This window comes from Gallus gallus, chromosome 7 (genome assembly GCF_016699485.2).
Source record: "Gallus gallus isolate bGalGal1 chromosome 7, bGalGal1.mat.broiler.GRCg7b, whole genome shotgun sequence".
Lineage (NCBI taxonomy): Eukaryota > Metazoa > Chordata > Aves > Galliformes > Phasianidae > Gallus > Gallus gallus.
Window position 1 is genome coordinate 32,580,143 of NC_052538.1, and position 25,000 is coordinate 32,605,142.

The window sequence follows — 25,000 nt, forward strand, 5'->3', positions numbered from 1 at the left end:
GCTACCTAATCCAAGTGTCCAATATAATCTACGATTTCCAATCAATCTTCTCTTTATTTGGCCTTTACTGCCAACGTATCTACAAATCCGTGTTCTTACCATCTCTACGTAAAAACATCTATAAACAACAATTAGGTGTTTCCAGTGGTATTTGAGCTCTTCTACATGCTAATAGTCCCGAGGCAAAGTAAAAAATCTCTTGTCTTCAATATCATTTCCATAGGAGTTGATTCTTTGGCTAGTTTGTGCTAATTGCTCTGCCTTAGCTGCTAGAAAATTGGTCTGTGGTGAACTGCTAGAAAATTTCAGGATGTTGTAAAAAAGAGGCTGTAGTGTCTGTCTTTTCTGTCCATTCTTCGAAAACTGGTGTTATTAGCACCCAGTGCATGGGCATGCAGTACAGTTAGAAAGAGCACTTACTATCAGAAATAAAGCAACCTGAAGACTGCAAGGAAAAGGGCAATTAGGACACATTCCCACAGTAACATGAAGATGACATCCCTGCTCCAGTACTAAGCACCCCTCCATCAAAGCCTTATCATTGGTGAGTAAGATGAAGTTGTGTAAAAAATGTCCTGTGTTTGGAAACAAGTTATCACTAACATTTCTTGGTGGCTTATCTATTTAATTTGAAGTCTCTGAAGGGACAAGTACCCAAGAGGTGCCTCAGGCTCTTTATGCTGAAGCAATTTTTAAGATTATGTGAAAAATTCCATAGTAAGCTTAGCATTTCTTTTCCTGGTTGAGGCCATTTTAATTTATGTGCATAGGAACAAAATATTGTAGTCCTGTGTATTAGGCAAAGTGCTCTCTCTACCTTCAATTTTCCCTACAAGTAAGTTTAGATACAGCCATAATATTAGAACAATTTAGATATGGCCATAATATAAGGAGATAATTCAGGACGCTATTGAATCTCTGAATTTGGTTTGCCAGGCTGAAGCTGCTTAATTACTGTCCACGTAGCTTATATCAGAGAATTTATAAATGACAAATGGAAGGCCACAAGACCTCTGACCTAATACTAATTTTGCTGCTTAGGATTTGGAAAGCAAGTTTTTCAAGGACTTTGTCTGATATATTACTGGCAAGTCATTTTGTGGTATTTTGGATGAAATATGCACTTCTAAAGTGTGCCCAAATGCTGCTATGAAGTCAGGTTCAGCCACACTTAAATTACTTAGCACCGCAAATAGTTCTATTGATTTTCTGCAAGATCAACAGACGTGGTTCAACAGATTGTCTGCAAGTAAAATTGTACTTCATGTGAGTAAGGTGGTAGAAGTGCCAATAACTGAAACATTTACTCACCTTATTTGCAGAATTCAATCTGTATGTCCATGCAAGCTTCTTACAGAATTTGTTTCATACACTGAAACTAAAAAAAGTACCCCCCAAAAGCTGTTAAAAACATTAGCAGGTAAATGTGTTAATTGCTTACAAATATTTAGTTTAATTGAACAAATTTTACGGAAAAGTCTCAGGCAGAATGCATGGAAAAAAAAATAAGGAATTCTGTCTACTATGATTTCCTCTCCAGTTATGACTGATATCCATAGTATGAAATAAATGGGGAAATTCAACATAGGAAATATTCAATATTCAAATGCTGACTAGTCATTCCAGATCTTCTCAGCTGGGGAAAGCTTTATAGATGGTGCATCTGTATAGACAGTGCATCATCCAAATGCAGTTACAAAACAAAATCAATAATAATAAAAAGAACTTTACATTCCACAAAGGAAAATTTCACCAAGTTCCCAAAGCTGCAACACCTGTCTCTGGTTTGGAAGGGCTGGGTTCAAATCTTTAATTTTGTCTGCCACAGGTTGGAAATGTTACTTCGTTGAAAAGATTTTTTCAGTGAGGTTCAATGATTATGCCATCATTTTGATTCCTTACCTATAATGAATTTAATAGATGTCACCTAAGTACCATAGATAAATAGATGATTTATCTTTTAAAGTGCACATACACACAAAGTAAATGTACGTATATGCTCTAAACAGAAATATTTTGCCAAAATGATGCTTCTTCCATGGAGAGTTTTCTGAAGGAAGGTTGTTGCTTTGCCCTTCCTACCTAAGGCAGATGAACATAAAAGTGAGAATAATACAAAGAAAAGGTTGCTAAATGTGACTTTCAGGCTTCCAAGTGGAACCCACAACTTAAAAAGAGGTACCTCAGTTCCCAGTATGAGGAACAGAAAACATGGTATCCACGTGAGCCACCAAGTCACTGGGGAAAAGGGCACCAGATCTATTTAGCTAACATGACTTAGGTTCTGCCAACACCCACAGGACCAACCCTCCCCAGAAACTTTAGCAGAGAAATCCTCCATGTCTGAAGCTCAAGATTTTTGGTTCTAGCAGAAAATAAAACATTTGTCTACAGAGGGAGCAGTAGAGCCTTAGTCACCTACAGGTCACATAAGGTCGTAGTAGCAGCACCTTGGGGTTTACATGGCAGATGAGGAAGGTTTTCAGAATTATAATGGTAAAGTGCATAGAAACTATCAGATGCTCACCGTAGATACTCATATTGATTTTAGTTTTTCAAGATCTGTGGATTTTCTTTGGTTTGGATGTTTTTTGTGTTTTTTTTTTTTTTTTTTTTTTTGTTTCTCTGATGGACCATTAACACTTTTTTTCAACTGATTTCACACATATCCTTTCGATATATCAATTAAAGTCTCTTGGTGAATGCTAAACAGAATTCACAGTGTCATTCCTATCAATCCTATAATGGTTTGTGTTACCCTATTATATAGAGACTGAGTAAAATGATTGTTTAGTATCTGATGTATGATAGAGTTTTAGAACAATTTGGCTTACTGAAGGAAGGTAGATAGAACATTTCTTGCTGTTTTGCTTGTAATAGTTACTGGTTGTCACTGGTCTCGTCCAACAATGTCGGTGAAGTCATGGTCTTACTAAACAGAGTGGTAACATAGCAGAGGAATTAACTCCTACTTAATTAGAGAAGAAGACTGTTTTTAACCCACAAAAGCTATCTATATTATCAGGAGAAACCAGACCATTTCATGTCAGCCTCTTTTCTTTATTTCCATGAAGGATGGCATCAGGAAAAAGGTTTACTTTAGCCCAGGCTCCAATCTTGCTTCAGAAGGTTCTCCCATCAAACCTGCTGCATGCACAGCCTGAGGCAACGTGCTGCAGAAACTCATGTCTGTGTAGGCAACAAACACAATTAGGTCTTCAGCATGCTATAGCACAGTTTGCACTGAATAATGCAGCTGTTATGTGGAGTTTGCCTGGAAGTAGTCCTCATCAAAATTGGGCAAAAAGATGTATCAGGAGCAATCAACAAGTCTAGTCATCAGTACATAATCATGATCGAAGAACAGAGCTGCACTGGTTGAAAACGCAGCATAGCCAGGACCTGCTCTGAACCACTATGCAGTGTTATGAAAATAGTAGCTGGGAAAAGGAAAGGAAGTAAATACATTCATTTATTCTGACAGTCATAACATCCTTATATCATCTTGGTGAAAAGTTACAAAAGATGTCTAAAGAAATTTTCAAAAGACATCTATAGAAGCCTCACTCGAGGCTTACAAAGAACAAGGCTCAAGGCCAACTCGTCTTGGAAAGACAAGTCAGCATATTGCACTGTAATAAATCCATGACAGTCTCTTAACATCATCACGTAATAGGTTCCTGAGAAACAAAATCTTATCAGTCTCTGGCATTATGCAAATTTCTGTCATAATCTCAATCTGTGGGCTTCGAGTCCTAATCAAACTGCCTTCAGCTTCGCAGTTGGCAAGCCTCCTATTGAAATTGTTTTCGTATCCTTCTTTTACTTGTCCAAGGAAGTTTTGGGGCTTGGCATGGCATCAGGAAGCCTCAATTTCATGTGAACACAGTGATTTGTAAACAAACCCAAGGTCACCACAATATATCTCACATAATAAGTCATATTAATACGTCTTGGGTTGAATCTAAATATCAGTAGACAATAGAAGTCCAGAAACTAAATGCAAACGGAACAAAAATCACATAGTAAAAAGAAGTATCCAAAAGTTGAGACACAGTCCAGATTTCTTTAAAAAATGAATGATTTTGTGGATAATGCATTCTCAGGGAAATACATTTCATTCACAGGAATATATAAATATCTCCGTGTAGAGAGATGTATAACCTGGCTACCAATATATTTCAGCTGTACCATCACACCCATTACAGCTAGCTTAGGTACTCTACTATGGTCCTCACTCATTGAGGCATAAAGAAAGCACACCTGCAATGAAGATGTAAATGGAGGCTGACTTACTTATAACAGCAGCAGACTGGTAACAAGAGAGGTTCATTCCAGGCTTTTTGTTCCCAAGAGGTGTCAAGGAACAATATGCCCCAGTAACCTCCTGGCTCTCTATTGGTGACCTTCCATTCACAGTTGCAAACTGTTTCTACTCAGCAGCATTTTTAAATAGATCTTTCCAGCTCTGAAAGCAACTGTTTTAGAAGAAAGAATTAGAGGGCATGCCTATGAATAGATTTGTCTTTTGAGGAGGAAAATTGCCCAAAGAAAGGGTAGAAAATAAGGGAGTAGAACATTATGTTATTTTTTATTCCCATGTAGATAGTTCTAAGTTATTTGAAAGAGAATGAAAAGAAAATCTATGTATGAAGATTTAGCTCCTCTGCATGGCTTTGTTCTGTGAAAAAGGCCCATATAACTCCTATCCGTAGGTAACTGACCCTGGGCTGACTTTGCTGCCTGGTTGTTTTGTTTTATCTTTAAACATAAGAATCTACCTATAAAAGCTATATACTGTAATATTCACTAATCTTTTTCTCCTGCTAGCACTCAATTTTGATGTGCTACAAAGAACATTTAACAACACTCTTACATGTGCTTTACTTAAGACAGTGTTCCAGTGACACCACCAAACCAATTAATTTACCATTCAAGGAAAAGAGGAGAACCTGAGTAACCTTTCTGAAAGGGTTGCATCAGGGATAAAAAAAACACCTTAAAATTAAAGGAACTGAAAAAAAAATGATGTCTTAAAAATATGGCGAAGGGTTTACAATTCTCATCAAAGCAAATGAACAAATTTAAAAAGAATTTGTACTTGAATATTGCTGTCATGCGAAGTTTGCACAGCAGGGAAATATTCCCTGCAATTTAATCTTTTTTGTTATTATAGTTATAATTTTTTTAGCATACTGGAAATTTTATTGCGGATGCCTGGCCTGTCTCTTAACTCATGCTAATTATATTCATAATTAAATGTTAAACAAGAATTGACTAGGCCAACTGGCTTGCACAGGTGTTAGTGGTATGAATGGTTTAATGCTTACACAATAAATTATTGGATCTGAATCTGTAGTTAATTTGCTTAGTGAGAACCCTTTGCAAGAACTTTGCTGTACATGGTAGGTCCAGCACAGTGCTTTGAAGCCAGCATTTGCAAATAGCACTTATTAGACAGCATTATCTCCAAACTGTGGCTTATCTTCAATAGCACAATCGCTAACAAGGCTAAAAGAATTTCTGGTGTTCTACCTGCCATGTGATAGGGATGCTCAGAGTTTTAGTACTTATTTGGAAAACTGGCAGAGACTTTGGGTGCTTGGTGGAAGTGTCATCTAGAAAGTAGTGTACCTCACTTCAATTCACCAAAAAACAGTTGTTTATATTTGTAAGTGATAACCAGATTCATCATCGAGTCTCCAAGACCTCTCCATTGGCTTTACATTGACTGCTAGTTGATGGAGTGCAGAACCAAAAAATTGCAAACAGAGGAACACAAGTTTCACTTTGCTCATCTTTAACTTACTTTGGGGGCACAGAAAATTGTGTATTCGTGTAATATAAATTTGATCTGTGGTTAAGAGAATCTTTTCATATGGAAAAGAAAGGACAGTAGCAAAAAACAAGTCAACTAGAGAGTTCATATGTAGGTTAGCATAGGAGAAGCTCATAGAGAAAACCAAGAGGGAGAGAACAGTGAAAGAGAAGACAAAGAGAAATTGAGAAATCCAAGCAATAACACAGTTCAGGCAGAAAGGAGGAGAAAAAGAGAGAAAAGGAGCTATTTAGTAGCTGTGACAAGATCCCTGTAACCTGGAGCATTTGCGGGAGGCAGGGGGAGAAGAACTTCTCGTGGAGGTTATCTGGAGCTCTTGACAAAGTGAGAATTGGCACTCTGGGTTTGAGGGGAAAAATGTTTCATCAGGCTTGTGAGTGAAGCTTCCACTCAGGGAAAGTAATAACAGGAGGAGAAACAGCCTATAATGCCCCAGTTACACAATTTCAGAAGTGCAAAAATGGAAGAAAAGGGGGGAGGGGAAAGTGGAAAGGGAAGACCAGGAAGGGAGAGAAAGGAGTCTTCTAGAGCAAGAGGAGATGCTGAAAGTCATCACCTCCAGTGCTGTGTCTTCTTCCTCTCTCCGTATGACTTTTTACTATCCAAAAGTTGCTTTGCTGTCTTCCTCAAGTTAGACTGACACCTGTGTGTGCTGGCACAGTGGGTCTCAAGCAGCAGAGAAGCAGGCATGATCAAATCTTGAGAGTAACTGAGTTGTTCCTTGGTCCTTATTATGCAGAAATTTGGAGAACTGGCTGAAGGAAAGTGCATTTTACCCTGCAGCAGGAATAAGTGAAAATGGTGATTATTGTGATAATGTATGTTAGACTATGGAAAATCTAAAAAATTAAATCTAAATCAGTCCAGATCAATCTAACAATTTAAGCTGCATTCATTCGTATCTTTTAGTCCCTTGAAGGGACTGTTTCCTCCCTTAGGACCCTCCAGCACCAGCATGCTCTGACCACACTGCCCCTGTGCTGATATCAGAGCCTTGATTTGGGAAATTTCTCCTCCAGACAGTGCAACTTCCTGGGTCTTTAAGTTCTGGCAGGTAAAAACAAGCCATGAAACATGCCTTAACATGGACCCTTTCCATGTAGTTTTACAAACTGTTCTTTCATAAAAGCGTTCATAGCAACGTGGCATCAGGGAAGGCTGTGCAACTTTAGCAAAGGCTTCTGATAATGCATTAAGTGAATTAGAAGAAAATACATCATTTTCACCTTTACATTTAGGACCATGACAAATCTTCGTCTTGTACGGCTGGGTAATACAGACCTGCTCTAACTGCACATTTGCTACTTGAGAGCAGTAATTGGTCAGAAAGGAGTTACCACTGCTCATTCTCTCTGGAAATGTTATTCTACAAATGGTCTGAGAAGTAAATTAAATCAAATATTCTAAAAATTCCATAGAGTAGGCAGATACAGAAGCAAGTCATGAGTGTTCAAAGTTATTTCCTTCCCGTTTGCCTCAGTAGCCAATAGAATGTATACAGTGTTGGAAAAGAAAGGTGCTGTGTTGATAAAGGGTATGTGATAAGAGAAAATAATAAGACTAGCAAAGTAGCAATAGGACCATGTACAGAACTCTTCCTGATGACAGAGGATGAGAGAGAAATGTTAAGTCATGTGCTAAAACCAGGCATGTTTTTTTCTGATTTCATGAATGATCCCTGAAATCACGACCTTCATACAGCTTTGGCTTTCCAACCTCACCAGTATGGAGGAGCTGTGTCTGCCATGGGAAATACAGCTGCAATTGAAGCACTCTGGAAAAGTAACAACGTCTAAATGCGAGGGTAGGCTGGTGTTCTTACCAAGGCTGCTCCAGAGTTCAAAGTTAATATGATTTATAATGTCTCTTGAGGGACACAAATTGTGAAAAAGTAGGACTGGAAAAGGATGGAAAACTGGGTAATGTGGCTGCGGAAAAGCATCTTTAGCAGCTGTACTCCACCAGCTGTACCAGATAACAGCTAAAAAGAGGGGTCAAGCAAAGTAAGAAATAGTGTGGGAATGGAAGAGAGAAGTGCTGCACAGCCTCCCCCGAAAATGGCATCACGGTGCGTGCAGCACTGGAGCAACCTATTGCAGAATAACTTGGTGAACAAAACTTTCGTCTTTAAGGAAGCTGCCTTGGATGCAGAAATATTTCTACAATCCACTGCCCTGTGCTTGTAATACAGGTATTGCATTTGAAATGCCCACAACTTTAAAATAGAATGCAATTTGTTTCAGTTCCCAGAGAGTCAAACTGTTCCCTTTGACTCCCTTCTATATAAAATTCTGGTAACCCATTTGACTCAGGCAGAATTTTGCTACATTTCGGCCAAAGCACTAATGCCTTAATTGCCTGGGAAGGTAGTATATCACACAGATAATCTCATGAAGATCAGGAGCACAATCTAATTCACAATCAGCTCTTGGTTTGACACATTTACTGGTAAGCACTTCTGAGTGATAGTGTTGCACTGGGAGAAAAAACAAAATGCTATTTGGGTACAAAACATCTTCGTGAGGGTATACACAGATGATGAGAAAAGCAAACTGCGTTATTTGTCAGTTGATGAAAAATATTAAGATGTGAAAGTGGGATATTTAAAAGAAATGTAACTGAGAAGTGGAGATCTGCTTAAGCTCTTGTGAAATACCTGGTGTTTGGAACTCGTGTTAGGACAACTCAGTGATCAAAGGAAGCGTTTTCTAGGCTGGTACTGCTACAGTGTCATGGGAAGGGTGATCCTCCTTCTTTCCTCCTTTATTCCTCCTTTTCTTTCTCCTCCCTTTTTTTTTCCTCCCTTTTTTCCTCCCTTTTTTTTCTCCCTTTTTTTCCTCCTTTTTTTTTTTTTTCCTCCATTCTTTTTCCTTTCTTCTCCCCCCTCCTTTTTTTTTTCCTTTCTCCCTTCTCCATTTTCCAACAAGAACCAACGTGGAGAAGCAGGAAGGACTGCCTGGCAGGCAGGTTTATATATGCTTCTGCAGCTCCCACCCTGGGCTATGAAGTGCCACTTTTAGAACAGCCTCTCCCTTGACTCATGTTTGATTTGCATCTGCATGTTCACATGCAGCCTTAACAAACCTATGCTCTCCGCAGCTGAGTTTGTTTGTTTTTCTTTACAACACAGATCAGGGCACCTGATGAGCTGTATTCCTGCTTGCAGGCTGAAGTGTATCAACTTTTTTTTTTTTTTTTTTTTAAGAAATAGCCCACTGTGTGGATATAAATGTTCTGAAAGGAAGTATCAAAACTGAGAGCACTTTCTGAGATGTTAGTAGAATTTGATCCAAGATACGTGTTTTGCTTTGAAGCTGTAGCTGTCCTTTAATTCAGATGGTATTTGTGAATCACTGACTCAAAAAAGGGGTCTTTTGGCACATGCTTTAGGCTGATGACAGGCAAAATGAAGTAGATTCTGTCTCAGAAATCTCCAAAAATAATCTTAGGTTTGACATAACACACCATGTCATAAAGTGATATAAGCCACATAAGCACGAAGTAGGCTTTAAATTTAAAGGAGAATAATCCTATTTTAGATGGGATACTTTCCATCAATTTGGATAACAAATATCTGATGCAGAATATAGGCAGCAGGCTGTTAATGCTGAGATCCCTTAAAATCTGCAGTTCCTGGTAGCTTTTAGTGACTGTGGCAGCCTGCTATCTCCCTCTGTTATCTGATAGTTGCTCAGACTATTCACACACGCACACACAAACAGCAAGCATGCACTAAAGATTTCTATCTGGAAATAAAGATCTACATTTTACCATCTTTAACCCCTCAGCACTGGTGATCCTAAGTTCTCAATGCTTAAGAGTGATGCAAAATGCATTAATGCTTAGCACTGGGAAATCCCAACTCCTGGTGCCAAGAGGTTCATAAATATAGTAATGAAACCTCTTGACTCAAAGTGAGCACTATTTAACAGAACAAGCATGAACAGCCTGTAGGAGATTTTGCAGCTGGATTTGTTCCACTGTGTCAGAGCTGAACTTCTATGGTAGTAGTTTTAAAAACTGCAGGACTGAAAAACAGACTTTAAAGAAACCATACAGTAAAGGAAAAAATATATATATCTGAAAAAAGGAAGTAACTATGGTGCTGTATAATGTACCAGAAAAGCGGGCATTGAGAATCCCAAAGTGGCCGATATCAAGGTCTTTGGGAAGTGTCCACCAAGCTTTATTTTGCACATGTTCCTGAACAACTAAAACAAGGACTTTGTGTGATAATTTAGTAGCAAATCAGTATCAATAAATCAGAATCATGTAAGCAGTCATGTTTATTATATCCTTGTTGCTTAATATTCATGCTAGTAATTTATTTTTATAGTACAATTTCACTGTTATCTCCTCCAATGCTGTAACTTTGAGTCAAGCAAGCTGCAAAAGTGGAAGGTCAGGTAACCCTCTGAAGGCTGCAAAAGTTCATTCACTTGGTGGAATTTGCTTTGGTTTTCCTTTGAACATGCCTTAGTGGCTCCTTAAAATATTTATATTATGATTTCTAACATAGCATTATTTATTTAACAAATATCACTACAGAACAAGAGTTGCAAGGCAATGTATGGAAACCAACTCTGTGGAAGAGGAATCCAGAATTTCCAAATCTGCAAAATTGAAAATTGTTGAGGAATCTGCTGTGAATGTCCCTATATTAGCTGACATAAGGGAACACTTTTGAGAATTACGTCACACACTTATTTAAGCTTTCAAATACTTTGCAAAGGAAAAATTAGAATGAAATGAAGCTAATATGTTTTTTTTCAATTAGAAATGTTTTGTGTTAAAAACAGAAATTTGATCCTTGAGTCACCAAGGTGTTTTGCTGAGGAAGCAAATGAAAATTTCACTTCAGACACTTTCCACTTCAAGAGAAACTCAAAGGAGCTGTAATCTAAGTAGAAATCGGGACCAACCATGTAGGACTTGGTAACCAGGTGTTCAACTGCTGAAAACAGATGTTTTTTCTCATATGTAGTATGTGTAGAATACCAAAGACTACAACTCCTACCTGCAAAAACAGCTTATTACTGACTCACTAACACCTTCATGACTGAAGATCTGGTTTTCAACAGCACATTTTAACAGTGCTCAGCAGATTAAGCTGAGGAACCCTTGTTTCTTCCTTTCGTGCACGTTTTAGTTGATGGATTTTAGAGATGCCGGTTGACACAAGGGCCAAAATCTTTCTTTCAGTGCAGTCACTCTCATGAAGCTTAATTAGGTTTAATAAGAAACAGCACAAACTCAAAGATGATGTCAATGTCAAGACCTTCCACATTGCCCATAAGTAGAAAATCAGAAGAGGAATTCTTTCTTTTCTTTGGCCTGTTTTTGTTAATATTTTTCTATGTTGCTAATCATCTTTGCTGTGTCACCCTACACTGAGTTTGTGTGGTGGAAGAGGCACTCAGTGTATGAAGCTTTTCTCTTAAAGGCAGTCTATAACTATGCAATAGGCTCACTGGTGTGTCCCTTTGTCTTCATTTAAGGATGAGCATTTGATGAAGCTGTATTGGTTATTGCACATAATCAATTGTTTCCCGTCTAGGAACATATTTTTCATTAGACAAGAGGTGAAGGCCACCAAAGAAAAAAAAAATCACTGCTGATGAGATGAACGAAGTATAAACCTACCTCATCACAAAGATAGCATCTAAAAAGGCACCAGGTTTATTTATGGCAAACAAAAAATATGACTGGGCTTCAAGAAATGAAGAAGATAAGCAGACATAAAAGACATTTTTATTCTAAGTGCAAACTATCATTAAATGTATTTAGATTTACATCCTATAATTATTATGATTGTAGCAATTAATCAATCAGCTGATTAACATGTAGGGGCAGCAGGACACAGTGATCTTATCTTGAAGCTTGAATTAATTAATTATTCCTTACTCTACGTTATTATTTTCTACTTGTGTGTGTTTGCTCAAAGTGTCCCTACTGAAACATATACCTTATTTTTTAATATGTGCTGAGTCGAACACAGGAAGGTACTGATGCAAATTTACTAACTTGCCATCAGAATTCCAAACTAATTAAAAGATTTTTAAAGCGTTGCATAATTTTTAACTACTGGTTATATTCTAATTAGCCAGGTTCAATTAAATTGTTTTCAATGTCTCAACTTAAGAGCTCTCATCTCTTTAAGTGGAGTCAAATTCAGCGGGCGCATTTTGTTACAGTGATATAATTCTGTGTTCATTATGCCACCAGCCAGTGCAGTCTTTCTACTTTGTGTATTTGTTTACTGTCTGTGGTAGCATGAGGCTTTTCTACTTCCAACCTTGCTGTCAGGAGGTCTTCCTGAAATCCCTCTGTACTTGAATTTGCTTTATGCAAAAACATTACTTGTAGCATCCTCCTGGTGCTGAGCATGTTTACTGTATCCTTGCAGTAGGATTTGGGTCACTCTGATGTTACTAACATAACCCTCACTGACTCTAGAGGACACACAGTCTTACGTGCTAATCATTCTTTGCCATTTCTTTCGCTTCCTCATTCACAATTTAACTGAGCTTATTTAGCTCCTTGTCATCTAACTACGTTCATCATAGCCTCTAACACAGTATTTAAGCTCTATTTCTGGGGGCTTAGTTTTCATTTTTGGGTGTTGCCTGAGTATCCTGGCTGTTTTCACTTTCTTTGTCAGAATAATGGGCCCCAGAAGCAGACATAACCATTCTCCATGAAGGAGAGGATGGTGCTTTCTGCGTATCAGAGACCTTCCAGATTTTACCATCTGCAAGGTCACTTTGATTTTCTCATGCTTTTAAGTCCAATGATTGTTCAACATTCCTAAGAACTTGGGTTTCTGATTATCATTATTATTTTATCTTATATTTTCTTCTTTCTATTATTTCCTAGTTCCTAGTTTAAAGCAAGCCTAGTGAGTCCTCACAGCATTAAGTGTTCTAGCAGAAAGCACTTAATTTAGTAGTTTGACCTCAAAAACATTCAGAGTGTCAGAGCACACAGATCCACATTCCAGGTATCGCCCACTAATATGCACTGTCCTTCTGCTTTGATGAGGACAAAAATATTCATCAGACTTCTGCTATGCTACCTTGAGCACCATGAAATGGCCATTCCCACCAAGCTCCCTTTGCGGGAGTCTTTCCAGTCCTATACTCATTTATGGGTTCTGTGTATGTCTTGTTTTATATATCATATTTTTTTTGTTTTGGCTTTTTTGTTTTCTTGTAGTCTGGGACTAAAAAACTCCCGTACAACTGTGATCCTCCTCATTTCCCATATTGGTGCTTCACCTAAGTATCTCAAAATGACAGCAAGTCTAACTGTGGACGAAAGGCTTTAGCCTCTCAGACACCCTGCTTCTTGGACAAGAGAAGACCAGGGACCTCTTTCCATACCCCCCAAGAAGCAGCAGCTTTTGAGAAGCCTTCTCCAACTGCCTAACTTAGTGCTCCCGTGCTGTTGGGCCATCCTTCTCTTCCTGCTCCCCGCCTTCCATTTTGCCCCTATGCAAACTCAGGCAATGCAGTCCTTCTCCACATGTGTGTTTTTTTGTTGTTGTTGTTTTTTTTTTTTTCCTTCCTGCCTTTAACACCCTACCGCAGTGAGGCCATGTCCCGTTTCAGGCTGTTGGTCTCTACTACTATGTATATAATCAAAAATAGATGCTAAAAAATCCAGCTGCTGGTTCTCTTGCTGAGCTCTGAAAAGTTCATATTCCAGCCTCTGAGCCGTCGTTTTGTTTTGTTTTGTTTTCAAATGCTAGCGTAGTAGATAGCAGTAATAGTAGTAGGTTTGGGAGCCCTAAATAGAAAGGGTAGGAGAAGCAGTTATCATCAAGCTTTTGCTTTGAAATGTAAACTTAGCAAAGCCGAAGCCTGGCTCTCCCTGATGAAATATACATATGGAAGTACAAAATGCCACTTTTTATCCATTTGTTTTCCTGACCATAACCACGTTTTCACACTGTCAGCATTTTCATTAGAAGCTCTTTTTGTCAGAGGTTTATAACGAGAATGTAAAGATTTGCTATGGGCTAAATCTCAATCCAAGAGCAAATGTTTATACCAATTCTGAAAACAATCAGCTTGCCCATTTGTAGTTATGCATGTGTTCATCATCTGTTACTGCTTGTCCAATGCTCTGCAACTTCTGGAAGGAAAAAGAGACATCTGGAGGAAAAAAAATATCTATCCTGCAGATAGCATACTGTGTGTTCTTCTGAGTTGAATAAGGTACTATGTAAATGCAAGCTTTTCAGTTGATGTAACTATTATTATTATTATTATTATTTGTCAAATTTACTGCACATAGTATTTTTACAGATGGCTTTGACCATTTGTACATTACTTACATGGAAACTACAGTAAAGTTTCATTGGAAGTTATTTGCCTTACGAACTGAGCCACTTTCACTGAGCCAGACAAAATGAATTCTTTGGAAATGTTTAGGTTATCTTCTGGGCATGTAAACTAGCAGGTTTTCTATTGGGGTCTGTCTATCACTTCCAGACAAGATGATCTTAGTGGTCTTTTCCAGCCTCAATGATCCTATGATTCTACTGTGTGTCAGTCACTAAGTTGCACTGTGTTTTAGGGGTGAATTAAATTTAAGAGGTGATTTACAGCCATTATCATTCTCTGTGTTGGTTTGAGTAAGAAGGTATCACCTCCAAATGTGGGCACGTGTAGTAACATAAAGGTAAATTTATACACAAAGTGAGTAGTGAGGATCAGCCTGATATATAAAGCTAATCAATGTGGGGAAACTTCAGAAGGAGATGAACGTTAACCAGGTACTCATCCTTAAGGTGCCTTAAATTTTAGCACAGAAACAGTCTGAGGTCATCTGTAGAGTATAGCAAGAAGCTTTGCAAAAGTTAATATCTGTATATAATACTCTCTACTATATTTACTTTGTCATAGCATTAAAGCAAGATTCATAACACAAGCCTCATGGCAGCCTAGCTTATACCCTAGTGCTGCAGCATACAGAAGGCAATGGGTGGGACGGGGTGTCACCATGTCTGTGTCCTGCAGAGATGACAAGGTCATCTTGCCCAGGGGAGAGGCCCCCAGACAGCATCCATGGCAGAGCCATCCTGCACGTGGCTGTTCCCCACAGCAGCCATTCCGAGCCCAGCTGCCAAGGCGATGCCGGTACAACCAGCCCAGCTGGGGCCACACATTGCTGCCAGCCCCAGCAACACCTCAAAGTTTTACCCAAAAAATCACCCCTCCATGCAGATTTTCAGCCCTTATTAGAGCTTCAGAGCAGACCACAGTAAAAATTAATGGGGTAGCCCCATCCAAGATGCGGGTACATCACTGGCCACAGCAGGGTGCCGCAGCAATGGGGCTGTGCTCGATCCTAAATGGCTGCAGTTAAAGCAGTTGGAAAAGTGTGTATAGACCATGCAAAGCCATTAGGGAATTTATTTTTCCTTTGGCAAATAATTCATGAACAGTTATAACGCGCTGACAAATCATTGTGCAAACAATGAAAAGAGTTTTTCAGGATGGTCATGAGCACACATCTGGTATGAATGTTCTCAGAAATACTTCTGCACGCTGGCATGCACAGCGCTTTTGTGTTTAGGAGATTTCGACCCAAGGAAAACGCTCACCTGAATGTCTGTGAACATGCAGGCACACCAGCACTTCTTTGGGAAAAAAAATAACATGCAATATTCTTTTTTTTTTTTTTTTTTTTGGCTTTATTCACACAGCTCTGCTGTCATTCAGGAGGCTTGAAGATCCTAATTAATTATGAGCTAATTAACTAAGCTTTGCAAAGTCACAGTGAGATCACCAGCATTAGTATAAATATTTCACAGTGAGTAAACTGAGGAACATGGACTGACTTGTGTAAATTAATTCCCAAAGCAAGCAGGGACAGCAGCCGCCCTCACAGACATGGTGTTCCCATTCCCTTTTGCTGTATTTCTGCTTTCTGAGCTTCACATCTACCCCTTAAGGGTTAAAACCAAAATTTCAAATCCTATATGAAATCTGTGCAGATATGTATTCTGCATAAATCTAGGCCACACAATTAATATACTTGTATACATTTTCCCCATCTGCTGTATTGCTGACACATCCAGCTTGTGGGCTGGAACAGTTGAGGGAAGAAGGGGCCATCTCTGTGCTTAGTGCAAGAGTTCAAGTGGAGCTGTGTGCTTAGCAGGGCACTACATGTAGAAATGAGCTGTGGGTACTTAGGAACTTTACTTCCAAGAATGCTGAACTGCTGGATGCTTGATGGGGAGGAGTATTTTAGGTTAGGTTGGATGTTTTTTGTGTTTTTTTTTTTTTTTTTTAATGAGGAATAAAGTTGGGTATTTAGTCAAGAAATAAGGAGTTAATTGTATACCTCTTTGTACCCTTTTGCCCATGTTACTTATAACTTGTGTATACAGCACTGATATAAATATTCCATTAAAAACTGCATTCATATCAGGCCAAGGCCACCTCCAAATAGCACAAAAGTACTTTTAGGGACTGTGACCTGGGAGAAGCTGCCAGTTTCTGCTTTGTGACTCCCCTACCCCAGCTGTGTGCCTGCAATGCATTGCCCCACATAAGCAGGCTTGAAGACAACATACTGCAGAAGTAACGTGGGAATGCTTTGTCCAGAAGCACAGAAGCTTTCCTGAGAGCTTTATCGCGTGTTAGCAAACTGTGCAGCCTGTCCAGAGTGAGGCTGCTGCTCTGTGCTCCCCTGGTGCTCCCCCTACCTCTTCTACACAGGCAATCAAAGTGTGTTTTCCAGCAGGTTGGTTACATATCCTTGTGAGGAATGTTGGTCTTTTGTTGTTGTTTTATGGCTGGATTTTTTTGCCCAATATATAGTGCAATATTTAATTTCCTGGAATCCCCTTTCTCAATAATAATTAAAAAAGAGCAGTATATTTGCTTTTTTATGGCTTTTATTAACACTCTACTGGATGTTTGTGCCTAATTAGACCTTGGATATTGTGGCACGTCTATCTTCTTTGTTTATGGACAAAAAGCTGAGGTCTAGCTGGGCCAGCTCCAAGTCATAACTTCAGAAGAATCACTGTGGCAGCTGGAAGTCGCCAAAGAGCATCCCTAAGTATGGGGATTCTCCTGTGGCTTGAAGGTCATTTCTTACTTGTAGAGCTGTGTAGTTTTACTGGAACTTCTGGGAACAGGCAGAAGATCAGAAAATCTGTGTACGTGTCCTATCTCTTGATCAATTTGTGCACTGTGAGCTACGTAGTATGAGCCGTTTCATAAATAATGATGCATCTGCTTGCTTGTAAAAAGCTGTTCATCACATACCACTCTTTTCTTTAGCAATGGGAACGAAAGGGTAAGTTGTGCCTCGTGCACAAATAACATGGCAAGCTTACCTGACAATCTTTTTGTTGTTGTTGTTATTGCTGATGACAGAGCAATAATTAGATATTAGAATATCATGTAGCAGGGTGGAGGTGGAAAGTAGAGGTTGTATCAGAAAGGAAGACTATGTACAGTTCTGACAGACAATTTAAAATAGAAATATAATAGAAGATTTTATAGTCAAGTACTGTTGCGGTTGGATACCCGGAATGTAGGCAGAGGTAGGTTTCAATAATATCAAAATTAGGTAACATAAATCAACTTTCTTTTCCAGAATAGATTTGAGTAGATGCATAGATAGTTGCATATTTTCTGCAGCAGTCTGACCTTACACTCTGTCATAAGTCAATTTGAAACTGAAGCACCTGAAAAAAAATCAGTAGAAGTTGCGTGCAATCTGCGTTATATTTTTCAGTGTATGAACAAATATCACCAGCATAATAGGAGGGTTGAGGGGAAGGTTTAATTACACTTTCTATTTTTATGCTGCCCATTTAGCTTTCTTCTTCAATGTGTCAGGAAGTACCATTCAAAATGGCTCTGTGCAGTCCACCAGGTAACTGCCTGAAATATGGTGAGTTCCCATATTTCCATTCACAGTATCATCAGTTCACCTACCTGTGGATGTGTTCAGGTTTTCGTTGACAATCATGAGGACTATAAACATAAGAAATTAAACTAAATCTCTGCATATGTTATATCCAGTTAAAATCTTTTGTTATTTTTATATCACTGATGGCTCAAACTCTGAAGCTAAATGTTAAGGGTTTAAAGATCCCAAGTTCTTCTCTTCCTCTACTCCTAATTTTTGGCCTTGCCAGCCCTCGTTATTTCCATGCTAACCTGAAGTTATAATCAAGTTTGAAAAAGATCACTAAGATCACCTAGTCCAACTGTTGACCCATCCCCACCATGTCTGCTAAACTGCGTTCCTCGGGGCCACATCTACCCCTGTCTTGAAACCCTCCAGGGATGGTGCCTCCACCACATCCCTGGGCAGCCTGTGCCAGTGCCTGACTGCTCTTTCTGAGAAGAAATTGTTCCTAATATCCAACCTGAACCTCCCCTGGTGCGATTTAAGGCTATTACCTCTCACATTAGAAAGGACTTTCTTCTTCACTTTTAAAGGACTAGTGCTTTGAACTCTATAATTTATTTGTATTATACTACATGAGAAAAAAAGAAAAAAGAAAAGAAAGGAAGAAAGAAAAAGAAAGAAGGAAGGAAGGAAGGAAGGAGGGAAGGAGGGAAGGAAGGAGGGAAGGAGATATCCTAGACTTTTCAAACTCCAGCCAGACACAATCACAATTAGAGTGATTAGAGTGCTTGCCTACCTTCCAGACCCAGAAGGGACACATACTCATATATCAACCTTTCTTCCATGTCTGTAGCCTATAGACCCTGTGCTAAGTCCAGAAAAGAGTTTGGGGTTAAATCCTATGTCATTTCTTGCCAAAGGAAGATAATGTTAAATGAAATCTCTTCTTTATAGTTGGTTATGCAGTCATCTCTACTGGTATAGCAAAACTGCCTTCCAGCAGAGACCTCAGTATTTGTCTTCACACATTAGGTCTCCCCACATAGAAGCAATGCATGATGCATTTATTTCACTTCTTTTACTTCTTTTGCTTCTTCAGTGGTGATTCACAGTGGCTGCATGATGATGCTTTTTCAGGCAGCAAAATTATTTTTTTCACTTTTCCTCGTAATTCCCATGTCCTGTAAAATATAAAAGGAGTATTTTTCATCTTACTCATATACCAGATAATAGATTTATTGCTATTGAATAAATATTTCTCTGTGATTTTTTTTTTTAATTTCTTCTTTGCTTTGGAGTATAAGGCTTATTTGGTGGAAAGAGGGAGACTGACAAGCAAAAAGGAAACCGAGACAAGGAAGATGGGATTAATGGGAAGCTTGTAAGAGGTGACAGACTGGGTGCAAGAACTGAAGCACAGAGAGGAACAACTAGTAATGTTAATGAGATAAAATGCAATAAACTGTGGTGTATACCATTAAGAGGTCAACTGGAGAACTGAGGACTGGGGAGAGATTTGTGCAAAGACAATCAAAATATGTGGGTGCAAAGAAGTGATTTGACCTCTTTTGCATTCTGAGACTTGCATGAATGTTGCATACATGAGTCCTAAGTATATATTTTCACAGAGGACAGTGCTTCACAAACTCCAGGAGGTGCTTTACTGCAGCTTGTCACCAAGTCACCGCTAAAAAAGGACCTTATTCTTATACCCAGTGTATCAAACTGCAGTTCCAATAGATGCCATCCTGGACAGGAGCTAACTTACACGTGCAAACCAAAGCATTTAGTAGGAAACCTCCCAGCCATACCATCAGACATCAGGGAGCTGGGGAGGTCCCACAGCTAGCTGTCACTGCTTCTCTTCCCATCGATGCTAATCAGTTCGTTTCTTTCCACATGACTAGGAGACCTCTGGGTCATCAGTCCTTTGGTCAACAGGGAGTCTTTATAAATATACATGGGTCCATATTGCTCTTAAATCTCTACTGCAGATATCCACAGGTTTGAAATCAGTGGATACCGGATTACAGAAAGAGTATTTTCCCTTTCTCTCTCTCTTTCTGCAGTGTCTTTGTCTACTTATGGTAAAAAATCACTGAATTGAAACCAGAACATGTAAAGAGCTTGGTTTCTCTTATTCCACCATGCAGAAATCAGTGGAGAGCCAGAACTGCCATTTCTCACACAGGCTTCAGATGAGCTGGGAGTTTTTTCTTTCACGTTTCCCCTTTTCATATGTTTAGGACAGCTTAGCTCAGCTCTACATTTTCTTCCTTTTGGTTGAGTGCCGTGTCTAGATGCCCAATCTATACCTCTTTTAAAATCCAAAAATAAAAGGGTAAATTATAGTTATTTTGGATAATCTTAAGTTGTTGGTTTTTTTTTCTTTGTTTGTTTGCTTGGGTTTTTTTTTTTTTTTTTTTTTTTTTTTGCTTTAGAAGGAGGAGAAGGTAGATGAGTTGCTTCCCTAACCCTGTGTAAAGCTCCAACTACACCTCCATCATCTTAGCACTTCACATACATATTCATTGTGAAGACCAGGGAGGAAACAGATATTTATGTACTTGATCCTCCCTTGTGTCCCTTTTTTTTCTGTCTCTTCCTCATGCCATGGTTACACTGGTTACAGAGATGATTCCACAGAAATGGAGGAACACTGAAACTGGGACTGCAGATCATGCATTGTTCCAAGGAGAAGAACAGAGTGAGCATTTCCAATGAGGACACAATACATCTTTTGCTGTACCCTTTTTTATAGCCTGCATGGTGCAAAAGCAATGATGTGACTTTATTCTTTTTCTGTTTGTCCTTTACACTTGCAGTTTGTAAACAGAGAGGGGTGAAGATGATACATCAAAAATAGAGGGAGAAAGCCAGGTGCACAAGTTCCTGTGCCATCTCGAATAGGGAGGGAGATAGAATTGCAGCCAACTGGATAATTTGGGTGCACAAACTTAAAACTAATAGTAAACTATCCACATACAATTTTTTGGCAAAACCAAGACCCCCTCCATTTGTCCAGAGTCGTATAGCATGTGAATGGCTTTGCACGGGAAATGATTCTGAACTTTGCAAATAGCTTTTATTATAGCTCCTCTGTGACACTGCTAGAAAACAGATTAGATCATAGCTCATTTCTCTTTTATTATTCTGACAGTGATTTCATTTGTTCAGAACTTCCATTTTGCCTTTAATATCTCATATGCGGTCACATTTTGGGAGCTTTAGGATGTGTTGGGTCTGCATTCAGTGCTACATGTCTCTCACCTTAGCCAACTCATTACAGTGAAGCATCCTCCCTAAATAACAAATATTAACAAACATGTATGAACTTCAAACAATACGATTCCCAGTTCATTTCCTGGGCTATATCACTGCCAAAGAAGGATCAAATGAGGAGCTTGCCTTATCCCTAAAATAAGGCATGCTAGTGTGGGAAGAGGCTTTTGTTTTACATGTATAAAGGAAAGCAAATTAAACTCTGATCATGCAAAGAACAGACCTGGTGATCTCAGTCCTCAGCTAAAACTGCAAAAAATAAAAACATCTGATGGACCAAAACAAGAACTCCAGCCAGCTATTCTCCCATGCAACACATTACACTTCTGCCCTTAAGTCAACTGCATCAAAACATTTGTACCACACTGTCAATGTGCTCTCAAAAATGAACATGGCTGGCCACAACTGAGTCCATTTTAGGACATGTTTGGTTTTACTGAGCAATACAAAATCATTGTCCCTTTCTTCCCAGCTATACGCTGCTGCTCAGGATGTCTGACCTAAGATTAAGTCCTTCCCCGTAGTCCATAAAAGCTATGTTGGCCATTTTGTACTGGCAGTCATTGGGATTGCCTGAACCAGCCTGCAGCCTGCTCTGAAGTTATGTTGAGCAAAAACCTGGAAGAAAATCGTAAAGGGCTTTTTTTTGTTTTTTTCCTCATGCATAATGTCTTTTTAACTTAGTTCATGGACAGTAATTAATGATATAAAACTAACAAAAAAAAAAATAGAAGAAGAAGCCAAAACAAAATGCAGTATGAGTAAATATCAGTAGCCTGCAACAACAACAAAAATCATTGTGCAGATCTAGCTAGGATCATTAAAATTAACTAATTTTTGGAAGTAGTATCAGAGGAAGAAAAAAAAAACACTATAATTTTAGTTTATACATTCTCAATTGTGACATGACTTTTTTCACATTATGCTTGGATCCTTTACCTACAAAAGCCAGCTAAGATTTTTTTTTCCCCCTTTGGATCGTGGAAAGATTTATTTCTGTGACTGCAGATATTTTAAAATATATTTTAAATGTTTTCTATTATTCTCTCCTTCTGCTCTCCACACATGTTAAAATCCATTCATAGCAAGAGTCTGTTAAAGGAGCTGGAAAGGGCTACGTCCTTTTTCTGAGGGTTGTTTTCTTTGTGATTCTGGAAGTACATTGCATTTGTGTGTGTGTGTTTGTGTGTGTGTGTACGTGCACAGGCTTAGTCCTCAGGTGGAACTGTGGTTCCTGTGCTTTCGTTCTCGAAGCTGTTATTCTGGAAGGGAATGGAGGCAGCTGTGTTTACAGCTCAAGTCTTGGCATACATTTACCAGAATCTATTATTCATATCGTTCAGTATCAGGGAGAGATCTCAGGCCACCTGTCTATCTGACAAATTCACCCTTTTGTGAGCTTTCTGTTCATAGCAAATTATGTTCACATTGATGAATTGAGTTTTTATGAGCATTGCTAACTAACATTCTCACAGAAGGCCAGGGGCAATAGACTGCAAGTGTTTCTGGTCCACAAGTAAATGTTAAAAAGAAAAAAAAAAAAAAAACGCCAGTGTTTAAAGACAATTTGCCATGGAGGGATAGTTGAAATATTTGGCAAAGCCTTAAAATTTATAAATTCAAGAATTTCCATAAATTATTGTGAATAGTAGGCTTATAAAAAATAAAAAATGATAATAATTATGTACGGTCCCCTGTGGTTGTAGAGGACTCTTTAGTATTCTGGGTATTCACAGGTAGCCAGTGATCAAAGCTTTTCACAAATCCTTACCGGGGCTAAACACAGGACAGGAACCATTTTTACAAATGGATTCTTCCCTCAAAAATCTTATAGTAAAATCAATGGGGCAAAGCTATGTACACGCAAAATGACAGTTTACCTGGCTTTACAACATGACACTGGTTAATGTCCAAGACAAGCCACCAGTGATGGGAGCATCTGTATCCTGCAGCTCAAAAGATCTACAGCTACAGAACAAATTATTTCTGAAGTGAAAAGTTTTATTGTGATGGGATGGAATGTCATCCTCTATGTGCACCAAATTGCTCAAGCCCTTTTTCCAGCTCTTCAGTAAGGATATCTACTGAAGTCTCCATGATCCATCTCCGAGGGTAAAAGCTAGTGAGGTGGATTAGAAATCTACAAATACTAACACTAAATAGATAAGTAGATGAGTAAGTGCTAATACATATCAAGTACACATGTGTACCAAACCACAGTGCATCTAGTGCCGTTTTATGTGCCTTAGACAACAACACTGCACTTGTAGTCACGATTGGAGGATAAGCTGCTACAAGTGGGGCTCTCTGATGACAGATGCCTGAATCCCACTGCAGCTATCACTAGGATGCTCACGAGATCTACTGGCTTTAGCTTGAGCTCTTTATCAAGTCACATCCCCTTTGCTGGTGGTGTGTACCCAGCAGGCCTAGGTGCTTCCTCTCGAGCTGCTGTCCCTCATGAGCTGCAGCTACCATGTCCAAACCTGGCCATTAGCCCTTCCATCTTCAGACGTTTCCAGTCAGGGAAGAGGGTGACAAGCGTGTTGAGTTGCTGTCAGCCAATCACCAAATCACTAGCCTCACAGCACAGATTTGAGAGACCTTTTTCAACAAGAAGCCTTTGCATTTTAATGTTACATGTGCCAATCAGGCACTTTCTAGACCACCATTTTGTCAAACAGAAGTGCCGTGTGAATTTAAGTATTGCTGAAAGCCTTTTAAAGCCAGCCATTCATTAATGGGAGAACATTGTTCTGCTTTCCCTATTTTAACCCATGCGTGTGATAGGTATCTTCAGCAGTGTCAAACAAATTTGTAGAACTGGTGATTAGTTGCCCAAAGAGCATAATATATGCATTATTAATTATAGAAGGTAAGTTTGGCTAATTGTCATTTCTATACAGTAGCACTGCACTACGATACATTTTAACAATCTATAAATAATTGATAATTTTTTTTCTTTCATCTTCCTTCCTAGTTTGCATAAAACTAATGACTTGGTAAATGCTACTCACTTCAAAATATTCCACTGCTCCTATGAAAATTAAACTAACACTGTAACCTTAGCAAAGAAGGAGATTTTTCTTCTTATTGTAGGTTAAAAAAAAGAAAGAGAGAGAGAGAGAGAGATGCAACACTCACTTGTGTCAAAAATCTGTCTATGAAATCCAAGTGAAAATCATGCATAATACAAAAAAAGTGAGCAATAAGAGGACTACTGTAATAAATATGTTTGACTTTTAAAGGATCCAAATAAATTCAGGAAAGTTGTGATTTCACTTTATTCTCTGGTATTTTTTAAGCTTTAAACAGGATAAGACTATGACACACATACAAAAAAGATAGATCAAGGAAGCCTTCAGTGTGAAGTGGTAGTATTTGCAATACTTATCAAATAACTGCGTGTATAATCCCATAAATCAGGTTAGCTGAAGACTCAAAATTCTTCTTAAATGAGGTGTTTTGGTATAGTTTCTGGCTGCTTTGTTAATATGATTACAGTACCTTCCTGGTTCCTTGAAATGAAGGATTTGCCGCAGTAAAAGTGCAGTCTCTTCCTGAGTTCTCTGTTATTTCTACAAATTCACAATCTGTCAGTCTACAGTGCTATGGCATCAAGGCTTTACTCTCTAATTTTCAGTGCAACTGAATACGTTCCCAGAGTTATTGATGACACTATAATTTCACATGTATTTGGCTCGGACTATGTCGTCTAAAAAAAAAAATGGAGAAAGACTCACAAACTAAGTATTGTCTACAATATCAATATGTTGTCGTTTAAACCCACATAGATACTTACATATGCTTCATTATAATAATAATAAAAAAAAACAGGTTGTAAGGACTGCCTCTGTGACCTTTTTTCTCATTTTAACCCTACTGATATGTCACCCATGGCAACCTTAAACCGATTTTAATAGAGTCTATCCTATTATTCATTTAAATTGAGGTGCAAGAGCACTTAGACCAGAGAAATTTGCATTCAGCAAA

The 25,000-nt window shown here is 38.7% G+C and overlaps 1 protein-coding gene and 1 long non-coding RNA gene across 7 annotated transcripts in view; one reads left to right on the forward strand and one right to left on the reverse strand.

Moving 5' to 3' along the window:
- The window catches only part of LOC112532766, a 3,344-nt gene extending 1,923 nt beyond the window's left edge, over window positions 1–1,421 (reverse strand). Inside the window, exon 1 of the long non-coding RNA XR_003076068.2 lies at window positions 1,312–1,421. This is a non-coding gene — a long non-coding RNA (uncharacterized LOC112532766). The remainder of the gene's footprint in view (window positions 1–1,311) is intronic.
- Window positions 1–25,000, forward strand: part of ARHGAP15 (Rho GTPase activating protein 15) — a 318,635-nt gene that overhangs the window by 259,432 nt on the left and 34,203 nt on the right. The gene's annotated exons all lie outside the window — the stretch shown is intronic.